We start from the raw sequence: 12,027 nt of genomic DNA on the forward strand, positions 1-12,027 counted from the left end.
TCTAATCTTTTTCCAAGGGTTCTTTGACAGGGATTTATTATTAACTAAGGTTAGGGAAGATGAACAGTGCTTTTGGTTGATATTCCTCTCAGGGGACTGCCTTATATTAGGCTATTTTTAAGATCCAGAGGAAAGACTCTCAAATGAGCAAATGAGCTGTGATTATCATCCAAAGTGAGCAATGTTAGATTAAGTCTTGACTTTAGGAACTGCTGTTGATTTGTGATTTTATCTTGCTTTTATCAGGTACTTTAGGGATATAAAGTTAACTTATAAATGAAATTCTGAACCACCTGTAGTTAAACAAAAGTAAACACACTAAACCTCAATATTCAAACTTAAACAATTCAGATAACAAAATACTGCTGTTACAGATATATCTGACATCTGACATCTGACCTAGTTTCGTAGTTTCAAAGTCACTTAGTCTGCTTATTTGTTGCCACAGTGTTTTTGATGTGCACTGCTTTATAACTGCATATTCCCACTTACAGTCCTTTATGTCCAGAGTATAATTCAGTTCATCTTTTATGTCACAGTTATTTTCTTCTCTTAAAACAATTGTTTAAATGTCAGACATCATTGAAATATTAAAACAAAACAAAACAAAACAAAAAAACAAAAAAAACATAAGATCACAAGTTCTAAATCCTAGGGCAAAAAATATTAAAAGGTTTCAGGATGTGATTTATCTTAATTATCCGCTAGGTTCCTTTCCATTTCTAACCGCTGGCTACAGTTTAAAGGAGTAAGGAGTCATTTAAGCTTTTTTCTCTTTTTATAGCCTTCCTCCTCCCCAGCCCAATATATTCTTTGAAGTCAGCAGGCCAGGGCTTTCTCCAAAAAAGTCCGCTCCTAAATTTCAATTTGGAAAAGAAGGAAAAAAATTCAGACTCAGAAAATACTTATCTTTTAAATGTGACCTTTACATAGCAACTAAGGTATTTGCCATTTCTTTCACAGTCTAAATCAAACTTAAATATGAGCAGGGAGACCAAATGACATTGAAAATTAGAGTTTTTGCAGCATTTGGATAATTTACAAAATTTTCCTGTCACTGAATATAAATTCAGGCCTCTTTCACCGACCAATTGCTTCTGCATCATATTACTTGTAAAAAGTATAAAAGATATACTGTTTGTGTAAACATAATCATAAGATTATAAATTTTAGTCTTAAATTTGCTTTGTTGTGAGTGCTTAATTTAACCGAACTTCACGTTCTATTTTGTGACAGCATCCTCTTTCTTCTATTAGCTGTTCATTTTTCACCAGTTACACAATGTTTAAAATAGACAATAGTCGACTTAGTCCATAATGCATTCCATCTTGATTTTTCCTTTCCAAAGTAGTAGAAAGTGTATGCTACATTTTACTATCTTAGTATAATATGAAGTCATATTATATCAAAAGATGTATCATGCTGTTATAAGGAAATGTCCTCTTCAAAATTTTAATATGGAGTTATATAGGACAGACAGGACACAGCTGCATTAACCAGTCAGTTGAGAATAAATATGTCACCCTGTATTCCACATACTGTGCATTTTTCAGTCACACACTCATCTGCCAAAACTTATGACTCTGAATTATGTTAACAATTTTGGTTTAGGTCAGTGCACACAATTTAAACACCTACACAATAGCCTATATTTTCATTCCCCTATTGAGAGTCTCTATTCAGCAGGATGGATACATTTAGAAAGCTAAAGAAGAGAAGTATGTCTATGGACAGTCTTCCTTAGTTATTTTCATTTGAGCTCACATGCTGTCTGACCCATTTTACTTATGTTGCAGAAACACTATGAGAAATCCTTTTAAATCTTGAAAGAGTCATTTGTAAAAAATGTAGTGTACACATACACGCAAACATACAATGGACAAATGGCTAAAGTGCCAGGAATCATACTTTATTTTTTCTTTGCTACTTTCTGGAGTGGAGGCACACACATGTCATACTATGGGCAATCCTAGAAATACCAAGGACTCCTTAGCTATAAAAAACATACATATGGTGTATGGAATGTACTGAGTCGATTCATTGCTTTTCAAGGGAACATTCCTATTTTGACCCCTGAATTAATCAGCTAATGTCCTAAAAGCTAAAATTGAATTGTCCTTTCCTTAGCCTAAGTATAAATGCAATTATTGTAGATGTTATCAGACTCAATATTCCCTAGATGTGGAGACTTCTACAAATTGATGCTACGTGAATAAACGTATTTATATACTTTTGAAATAAACTTAATTATTAAAAAATGTCTCTTTTTTTAAAACAGGTATTCAAAAATGTGCTCTCTTTTCAGAGAACTCCTCACCTTATCTTCTTAGGAGATATTTTTATTAAATTTATAATCCTATGTGTTATATTTTACCTGATTCAGGAAATAACCTATTATTATATTTTTGTTTCTACAAATATTGTGAATGACCCATAATATGTTTAATAGTATTTTACATTTAAAAAGTAATTACTTTGACATTTTAAGTTCCAACATAGGAAGAGCTTGGAAGTTGTCATTCCTATCCTTAAAACAACAAAGGGATGGCTGGGTGGCTCAGTTGGTTAAGCATGTGCCTTTGACTCAGGTCCTGATCCCAGGGTCCTGGGATCGAGCCCCACATCAGGCTCCCTGCTCAGCCGGGAGCCTGCTTCTCCCTCTCCCACTCCCCTTGCTTGTGTTCCCTCTCTCGCTGTGTCTCTATCTCTCAAATAAATAAATAAAATCTTTAAAAAAGAAAAAGAAAAAAAGAAAGGTCTATAAGATATAGACTCTGTCTGAGAAGGAATACTTAGGGAAACCCAAAGTCAGCAGGGTAGACAAAAACAGGAACATTAAAGGAATATGAATCCTCTGTTACCTACAGCTGTAGCAAACATTAAACACACTCCAACTCAACATAAAATCTCACAATAAAGGTCTATGTACCTCAGTTCCTATTATTTGATACAGCATGTCTGGCTTTCAGCAAATCAATTACAAAATATGTCAAAAGGCAGGGCGCCTGGGTGGCTCAGTTGGTTAAGCGACTGCCTTCGGCTCAGGTCATGATCCTGGAGTCCCGGGATTGAGTCCCACATCGGGCTCCCTGTTCAGCAGGGAGTCTGCTTCTCCCTCTGACCCTCCCCCCTCTCATGCTCTCTATCTCATTCTCTATCTCAAATAAATAAATAAAATCTTTAAAAAAAAATATGTCAAAAGGCAATTAAAAAAAAGTCTGAAAAGGAAACATTATCATTATAACCAAACCCACATATAATGAGCATGTGGGAATTATCACACAGGGGATTTTAAATAACTTTGATTAATATGTTAAGGGCACTGTTGGAAAAAGTAAATATGTGAAGGGCCCTGTTGCAAGAATAGATGAGTATTATAACCAGGGGCAGGGCAATTCTAAGAATTTATTAAGGAGGGCACTTGTTGCATTGAGCATTGGGTGTTATATGTAAGTAATGAATCACTAAATTCTACTCCTGAAACTAATATAGTGCTATATGTTAACTACCTAGAATTTAAATAAAAATTTGAAAAAAAATTAAAAGAAAAATGCTAGCAAAAAAAAAAAAAAAACAACACTGTAAGAAAAAGAAAAAATGCCTTTGACAGATTTAACAGTAGACATGACATGGCTAAGGAAAAAAATCAGTAAGTTTAAAGATAGTTAATTGAAATTGAAAGAAAAAAAAGAATTAAAAACAAAATATGAAAGAACCATAGTTCAAAGAAGAAATCTTTTATTTTTCTCATTCTCACTTGCTTATCAAAAAGATAATTGTTTGTTTAAACAAATAATAATAATAGTAGCAATGTAGTAGTTGATTATAACATATGAAGAAATAAAATAAAAGACATCAATGTCACAGTGGTTAGAAGAAATTGGTAATACTTTGTCACAAGTTAACTGCACAGCAAGTGAGGTGGTATAGTGTATTTGAGAGCGTTTTTTTTTTTTTAAAGATTTTATTTATTTATTTGAGAGAGAGAATGAGAGAGAGAGAGCATGAGAGGGGGGAGGGTCAGAGGGAGAAGCAGACTCCCTGCCGAGCAGGGAGCCCGATGTGGGACTCCATCCTGGGACTCCAGGATCATGACCTGAGCCGAAGGCAGTCACTTAACCAACTGAGCCACCCAGGCGCCCTGAGAGCGTTTTTAGAGTCCTTAAAAATGTACATTGTAAATTCTAGGGAGACCATTAAAATTTTGTGAAAGAATGATTATGCTAAGAAGAGGAGATAAACTGAGAGGTCCTAGAACCTAGCACCTGGCTTTTTTTTTTTTTTTTTTAAGATTTTATTTATTTATGTGAGAGAGAGAGAGCAGGGGGAGGAGCAGAGGGAGAGGGACAAGCAGATTCCAAATTGAGCCTAGAATGTCCCATATTGACAGAAAGTAAGGAAAGGCTCAAATACACACACACACACACACACAATGAGAATTATGTAATTGGTGTGAGGGTGATGAGGGAGAGTGTCAATTTGATATAGGAGCCAACTGAAAGAGCTTCTAAAAGTCAAAGCTGGAAAACTTTGCATCACAAAAATAAAATAATTCTAAATTGTGGCCCAAAGTAGAAAATCAACATCCATGATATAAATAATTGAGTAAACAAATAAATCAGAAAGAATAGACTAATCTCTTTTGCAGTCGAATTACAAATAATTTATGCAGATACTCTACCCCTATGAAGGTGGGACATAATTCCCCCTCCTTAAGTGTAGATTGCTCCTAATGACTTCCCTCCGTAAAGTACACTTTATAAAGGAGGATAAATGAGTAACTTTAGAGGCAGAAACTTGAGAAATACTACCTCAGCCAGGTGAGTAATGATCCTATCAATTGTGATGAGTCATGTTAGTAGCATGTGGCCTTGATATGATAGGATAAAAAATGGTACTTTACCCCGGTGGTTTTCCTTCCCCAAACCCATATCCCCAGTTTAATTATAAGAAAAATATTCAGAGAAGTCCCAAATGAAGGACAGTCTATAAAATACTTGATTCTGGTACCTCTCAACATGTCAATGTCATAAAAAAATGAAAAGTTTGAGAAATTATCATAGCCAAGAGGAGCCTAAGTTAGACATGATGACTGAAAGTCATGCTGGGTGAGGTGCTGGAACAGAAAAAGGATATTGGAAGAACCTAAGAAAATTTAATAAAATATAATCCTTATATTAATGTCAATATTTTTCATTAACTATCAGAATTATACCATACTAGTGTAAGATGTAATAGGGGGAACTGGTTGTGAGGTTTATGGGAACTCTCAATGTTCTTTGCAACTTTCTTATAAATCTTAAACTATTTTAAAATACAAAGTTACTAAACATATAACATGTGAAAATTATTTAGCATTTAATCTATGATAAAAGCAAATATTTAAAGTGATTTATTTAAAATGTATTGTTAGTTTCACTATTATAGATAACATTCAACAAACCAATGATTCATGCACAAATCTCTGCCTCATTTTGTTGTAAAATTAGACCAAATAAAACAACATAATATATATAATTAAAAAGCTGATCTTAATAGTCCAAAAAGCATGCCCAAGAACACATGGTACTTTGTAATTAGACTGATAGGGGCATATTAGAAAAGCATTAAAAAGAAATCTTTGGGATTCCAAAATATTCATACATTTATAAGAATTACTTCTCATGTAAAGTTAAGGTGCAATTTAAAATATATTTGGTCAATCTCCAAAACCAGGGACAAAATACAGGAAACATAGAAAATATTTTAAGTGACCATTGTGAAATACTATCCTGTCTTAAATTATTTGGGGCATTCCTGAAACTGCCTAAATTTCAATAACCAGGAGATTACATATTATCTTTTTAAGGTATTTACAGTCTGAGTAATGGCACAAATATGATGAGTGGACTCTTTGGAGAAATATATGTTTATATATTCAAATTAATGAGATAAAGTTAAAAAAAACAAACTATGCTATTATATTTCTCAGGCTCCACATAGATCTGGGGAGGAGTAGGAAGACATGAATTTTAAGTCTAACTTCACATAACAACTTTCCTGTTTTATATGCTGCTAACTTGGTCAAAATGGTAATTTGGAAGAAGTCTATCCAAAAGTTCTCTCATTTGAACTGATTTAAAAATATATTTAAATGGGTCATTTTGACCTTCAGATTAATTTTTGATGTTTCTTGCCTTGCTAGCAGGTTTTTAAAATGTCCACTAAAATGGTCAGATTAAGGTTGATTCCGGATAGATAAAAAGCATTTTTAGAGTCAGTGTATCTTTGATGAATCCTTAAAATCCCTAGTTTTGAAAATGCCAAATTGACAGATCACTTCAAATGTGTTTAGGTGAGGATAAACAATCATATACAATTAAAGAATATATATGTTTATGATTAGGACCACATATGAGAGATGCTGTTTTCTTATTTTATTTGTTTTATTTTAATCTGAATCATTTTTGGCAGAGTTGTTGGGAGTGTTTAATACATAATCAGATCTGGGGCGCCTGGGTGGCTCAGTCGTTAAGCGTCTGCCTTCGGCTCGGGTCACGGTCCCAGGGTCCTGGGATCGAGCCCCACATTGGGCTCCCTGCTCAGCGGGAAGCCTGCTTCTCCCTCTCCCACTCCCCCTGCTTGTGTTCCCTCTCTCACTGTATCTCTCTCTGTCAAATAAATAAAATCTTTAAAAAAAAAAATACATAATCAGATCTTTAACCCTTTGCTTATTATAGGTCTGCTACTCATTTGTCCTTCAACCTTATTTCTTTTTAAATAAGTAAGTACGTAAGTAAGTAAGGCCTGGTGTTTAAACCCAATGACCTGGAATTGGAAATTATTCCCTCAGAAAAGTAGCAGTCCTATAAATAACTTGGGCCATAGATATAAAAAGAGTCAATTATTTAGTTTTAAATGGTCATTTTGCTCACTCACTAGTTTAAAAATATTTGAAAAAATCATAGTTTTCTATATAGGAAGTTTGAAGAAAGAAACTGCTGGCTTCATGATATAGTAAGCTCATATATATACATTTTGGTTTCCTTTAAGCCGGTTTTCTTTGTTGATTTTAGTTGCAATATTTAAAAATCAGAATGTTTCACATGAAAGTATAAATTTCCAGCTTCTTTGGAAGAATGAACATGCTAGTCAGTAGCATTTTCTCTGAAACAGTGTTGGATTTTCTTGGTTGTAGTGCCATTTTGTACGGCCATGTAGACCATTCAAAAACCAGCTCCTAGAAAGAATTCTGCAAAATTTCTGAATGATATCGATTTTCTATACATATTTAAAGAAAAGAAGTCCAATGCTTTTATGTCCATAGCTTTATAGCATCTTTCTAAATCTATTGCTCATGTTAAAAGCCAAGTGTATTTACATACATGCATTCATTTTATCTCTTGCTTACGTGCTTTCATCCACATAGCTCTTGATTCAAAAAATGCATTTTCAGACTGATGAATCACAGACCTGTACCTCTGAAACAAATAATACATTATATGTTAAAAAAAAAAAAAAGAAGAAGAAGAAGATAGTAGGAAGGAAAAATGAAGGGGGGGATTGGAGGCCGAGACAAACCATGAGAGACTATGGACTCTTGAGAAACAAACTGAGGGTTCTAGAGGGGAGGGGGGGTGGGGGATGGGTTAGCCCGGTGATGGGTATTAAAGAGGAAATGTACTGCATGGAGCACTGGGTATTATATGCAAACAATGAATCATGGAACACTACATCAAAAACTAATGGTGTAATGTATGGTGATTAACATAACATAATCAAATAAAATTAAAAAAATGAAAAAAAATGCTTTTTCAGCAAATATAAGATGTGACTCACAAAACTGTTAATTTGCCTTTAATTTTTTTCCTGTTTCACAGAAAAAAATAATTTAACCCAATATTTAATGAGTTGTCTTATATTGATTTGGTACTCTTCTGCTTGAACTATTGCTATATTGTTGCTTTTATACTCTAAGCAAAACATGGTTCTAAGATTCTATACTAGAATCATAGGTTTCCTATTCATTGCCATATAAAAGCTAACAGGAATTAGGGAAGCATCAAAAATAGACAAAAATATGTATGATTCTTTAGTTCACAGTCTTAAAAAATATATATATTTTAAAAATTTAGTTATCAACAAAACTAGAGTTATTAGATAAAGTCACATCATTAATCCATATTTAACTTTTTACTTCTCCTTATTGCCTAGTTTCTCCCTGAAATTCATTTACACAATTTGAAATCTGAGTATCAGTATTAGCCTTTCTATTTGACTCATAAAAAAAGACAGAGATGTTTCCCTATATCAGTAAATGGGTCCTAATTCAAAAAACTGACAGTGAAAAATTGTTAAAAAAGCATTCTTATTTTCACTCAAATTTTGGGTTCATAGCGAATAAACACATTGACTCATGTTCCAACTGGCACTGGAATTATTATTTTTAATTTGATCAGAAATCGAATGTAGACATTTCTAAAGTAGATGTACCTAAATTTAGTGTAAAATTGCTCCAAATCAACTCCTAGAATATTCTATTTAGCTGCAATCATTTAGCATATACAATAAAACATATAACTAATATGTATGTTCCAATTGTCTTAAACTTTTAAAAATTTAATTGGACTGTGGAAAACAATATTTGAAGAAAAGCATACACAAATGTCTATTTTAAGAAGCAGATAAAACTGAGCTGGAAGATTGGAAAATGAAATTATATTATTTACTCACTCTTTTCCTTTCCATAGTTACTTTCGCATTCAGTGATACAAGCGAGTTTTATGTAGCCAATAGAATTTGAGTTTAATTAAAAAAAGAGCTAAATAATAGTGTTTCCTTCACAAAAAAATTATCTTATTAATGAATGTATAATAAATAGGGTATTAATTTCAGTGTTGCTTATTAATTTATTTTCATGGATATTTTAAGAAAAATTTGACACTATGTGGATATTGATAGCACTGGATAAAATGTCTCAATTGTAATAAAATTAACAATAGATCCTGGCTTTTAAAATAGACTTTTATTATTTATAAATCATTTCTCTAAACATTATCTTGTTTAATCCCAACAACTTGGTCACATAAATATATTTCTCTACATATTGCTGAACTAGAAATATATTTAAGTGGTTATACAACGTGCCTAATGTCTCATTAGGAATGAGTTAGAAAAAATAACTTAGTGTAATTTTTTATGCATATTTTTTCATTTAAACTGTTATTTACTTATCAGCTACCATTTGCCAAATAGTTTTCCTGAGTTGTGGAAGGAAGAAAAATTAATTAAGTTACTGACTCTGCTCTTGGTGAGCTCTAATGAGATCAATTCATAGGAGGAATTGATCTTTCAATGGGAACACAAGTGGAAATAGGATATATGTTATAGTTATGAACAAACAATGGTGTGCTGGAAACCAGCTTTCTGGGAGGTGGGCAGGGGATGGGAAGTGAAGGGAAGAGCCCTGATTTGCCCATTACTATAGTGTAAGTATTTTTACCATGGTTGATTTAAAGCTCATAGCAGTTTAAATATCAGCTTGAAAAATCCTGAATATTTAATAATTGGCTCTCACCAGTGGTAATAGCTGACTTCAATTCACCACTGGAAGTGTGGTGGAAACATAAAGGAAGGATTGATTAATTCTGCCTGGAATGGGATGGGAAAAGCTTCAGAGCACAGAGAATTTGAGCTAAGCCTTGAAGATGAGCAAGATTTCAGGACAGCAAATAAGGAAGAATGATCCATGCAGAGGGAAAGTTATATGCAAATGTAAGAATCCGGAAATAAAAACTGGAATGGGGGTAGGGTGAGATGGACTTGTCCAAGATGGCTGCACAGGAAAATCCTGAACTCACTCTTCAAATGGACACACCAATTCTATAGCTACATGTGGATCATTTCCCTCTGAAAAAGATGTGACAACTAGATGAACTGTTTTCTACAACAAAGGATGAAAGAGCCACATCAAGATGGTTAAACAAGGCAGAAACATTGTTTCACCAAGCCAACCCTGGCCTGGTGACACACAAAAGGGAAGGATCTCACCAGACAGGCACTTCTCTCAGAGTAATGAGGGGTTGGTGTCCCACATCAGGTATCCAGCCCTTGGGATATGTACTGGAAAGACAAAACCCCAGAAAATCTAGCTTGGAAAATCAACAAGACTGATATCCAGAGGTCCCAAAGTGCTGTGGAAACTGAGATTATATGTTAGGGAGATTCATTTGCTAATCCAGAAACATTGGCTGGAGGGGTAAGGGACAGTTGAGACCCTCCCTGTGGTAGAGGCACTGGCAGGTGCACTTGCTGCATGCTTCATGTAGCCTGCTAGGACAGATGGGCAAGTTCAAATGTGACACTCTCCTACCACCTTTCTGGGAAGAATAGGGACTACTGATTATAGCACTTGCTAATACTGGAGAGCACAGGCAGTTGAAGCCTCCCCCATTCCTTGGGATAAGCAAGCATGAACCATCATGGAGTTCTCCTGTTCCCTAGTTAAGCTGGTGAACATGGGTGTTGCAACACTCCCTTGCCCCCTGGCTGGGACTGGTGAGCATGAGCAATTACAGCATCCTCCCTCTCCCAACCTAAATGTAGCTAAGCAAGCTTGCTGCATTGCTGAAGCATATGGGCACTTGTATACAAGACATTTTCCCACTGCCTTTCTGGAGCATGTGTACCAGCCTACTACCTCTCCAGCTGCCTTGCTAAAGCCAAGAAGTTGGAATTTCAGAGCTCCATGGGACTGTAACAATTGGAAAGACAGCTCTTGGCAGGCCACAACCCTCAAGGCACTGCACAGATATCAGACTGAAACATAACTCCAGTCTTCTGGTGAAAAGGCCTATTAGCATGCAACTTCAGCCTGAGGGAAAGGGTGCAGGTTTCTCTTTTCCCTAGAGGCAAAAGAGGCATACCCAGGGATCATAAACAAGGAGACACAATCCTTGTGCTCCCACTTAGCCTTTTTATAACTTTACAAAACTTCTCATAAAGAATCATCCCCAAGTGTATGCCTCCAGATCTTTTGGTCTGAAAGCCAATAGGGATTACAACTGTGGCCCCACAGGATTGTATATATTTGCATACTTTAGAAGCTGCTGCCTGGGGGTATGGCTTCCAATAGGCCTGAAACTAGGTACCAAATGAAATTCCTCCCCTTGGATCACTGATAAGTTTGGCACACCCTCAACAACCGATATAAGTTAAGTATAAATCAGGTGGCTTAGGAAATCACAAAAGTTTAAGAGACAAACAAGAACTAGGGTAAGGCTGAACATGAAGGATGATAACCTACACAAGATCACTCTTTCAAGACTGAGAAAATTAGCTGCTTTACCTACTACATAAAAACAAACACAGAGAGTCAACAGATGAGAAAACAGACATATAGTTTCCAAATGAAAGAACAAGACAAAAATTCAGAAAAAGGCCTTAATGAAATGGAGATAAGTAATCTATCTGATAAAGAATTCAAAATAAAGGTCACAAAGATACTCACTGAATTCAGGAGAAGAATAGATGAGCACAGTGAGAACTCAACAAAAAGATACAAAACATGAGATAGTACCAAACAGAAGTTACAGAGCTAAACAATACAAAACCTGAACTGAAAAATACACCAGAGTGGTTCAACAGCAGACTGCATAAACTAAAAATACAGATCAACAAACTGGAAGATAAAGCAGTGGAACTCAGAGCAGCAAAAAGGAAAAAATAATTTGTAAAAAGAAGGTAACTTAAAAGACCTAAGGAATGACATCAAGCAGAATAACATTCACATTATACAGATTCCAGAAGAGAAGAGAGAAAGGAGCAGAAAACTTATTTGAAGAAATAATGGCTGAAGCCTAAAGAAGGAAACAGAGATCCAGATCTAGGAAGTCTAGTGAATTTGAAATAAAATGAACACAAAAAGGACCACGCCAAGACATATTATAATTAAAATGACAAAAATTAAAATACCAGGGAAATACCATAAGACTATCAGAAGATTCTTGGAAGGAAATTTGCAAGTCACAATTTGGCATATTCACAGAG

The sequence above is a fragment of the Mirounga angustirostris genome, unplaced genomic scaffold, assembly GCF_029215605.1.
Source record: "Mirounga angustirostris isolate CCGP_5_RB_7025 unplaced genomic scaffold, mMirAng1.0.hap1 SCAF_2, whole genome shotgun sequence".
Classification (NCBI taxonomy): domain Eukaryota; kingdom Metazoa; phylum Chordata; class Mammalia; order Carnivora; family Phocidae; genus Mirounga; species Mirounga angustirostris.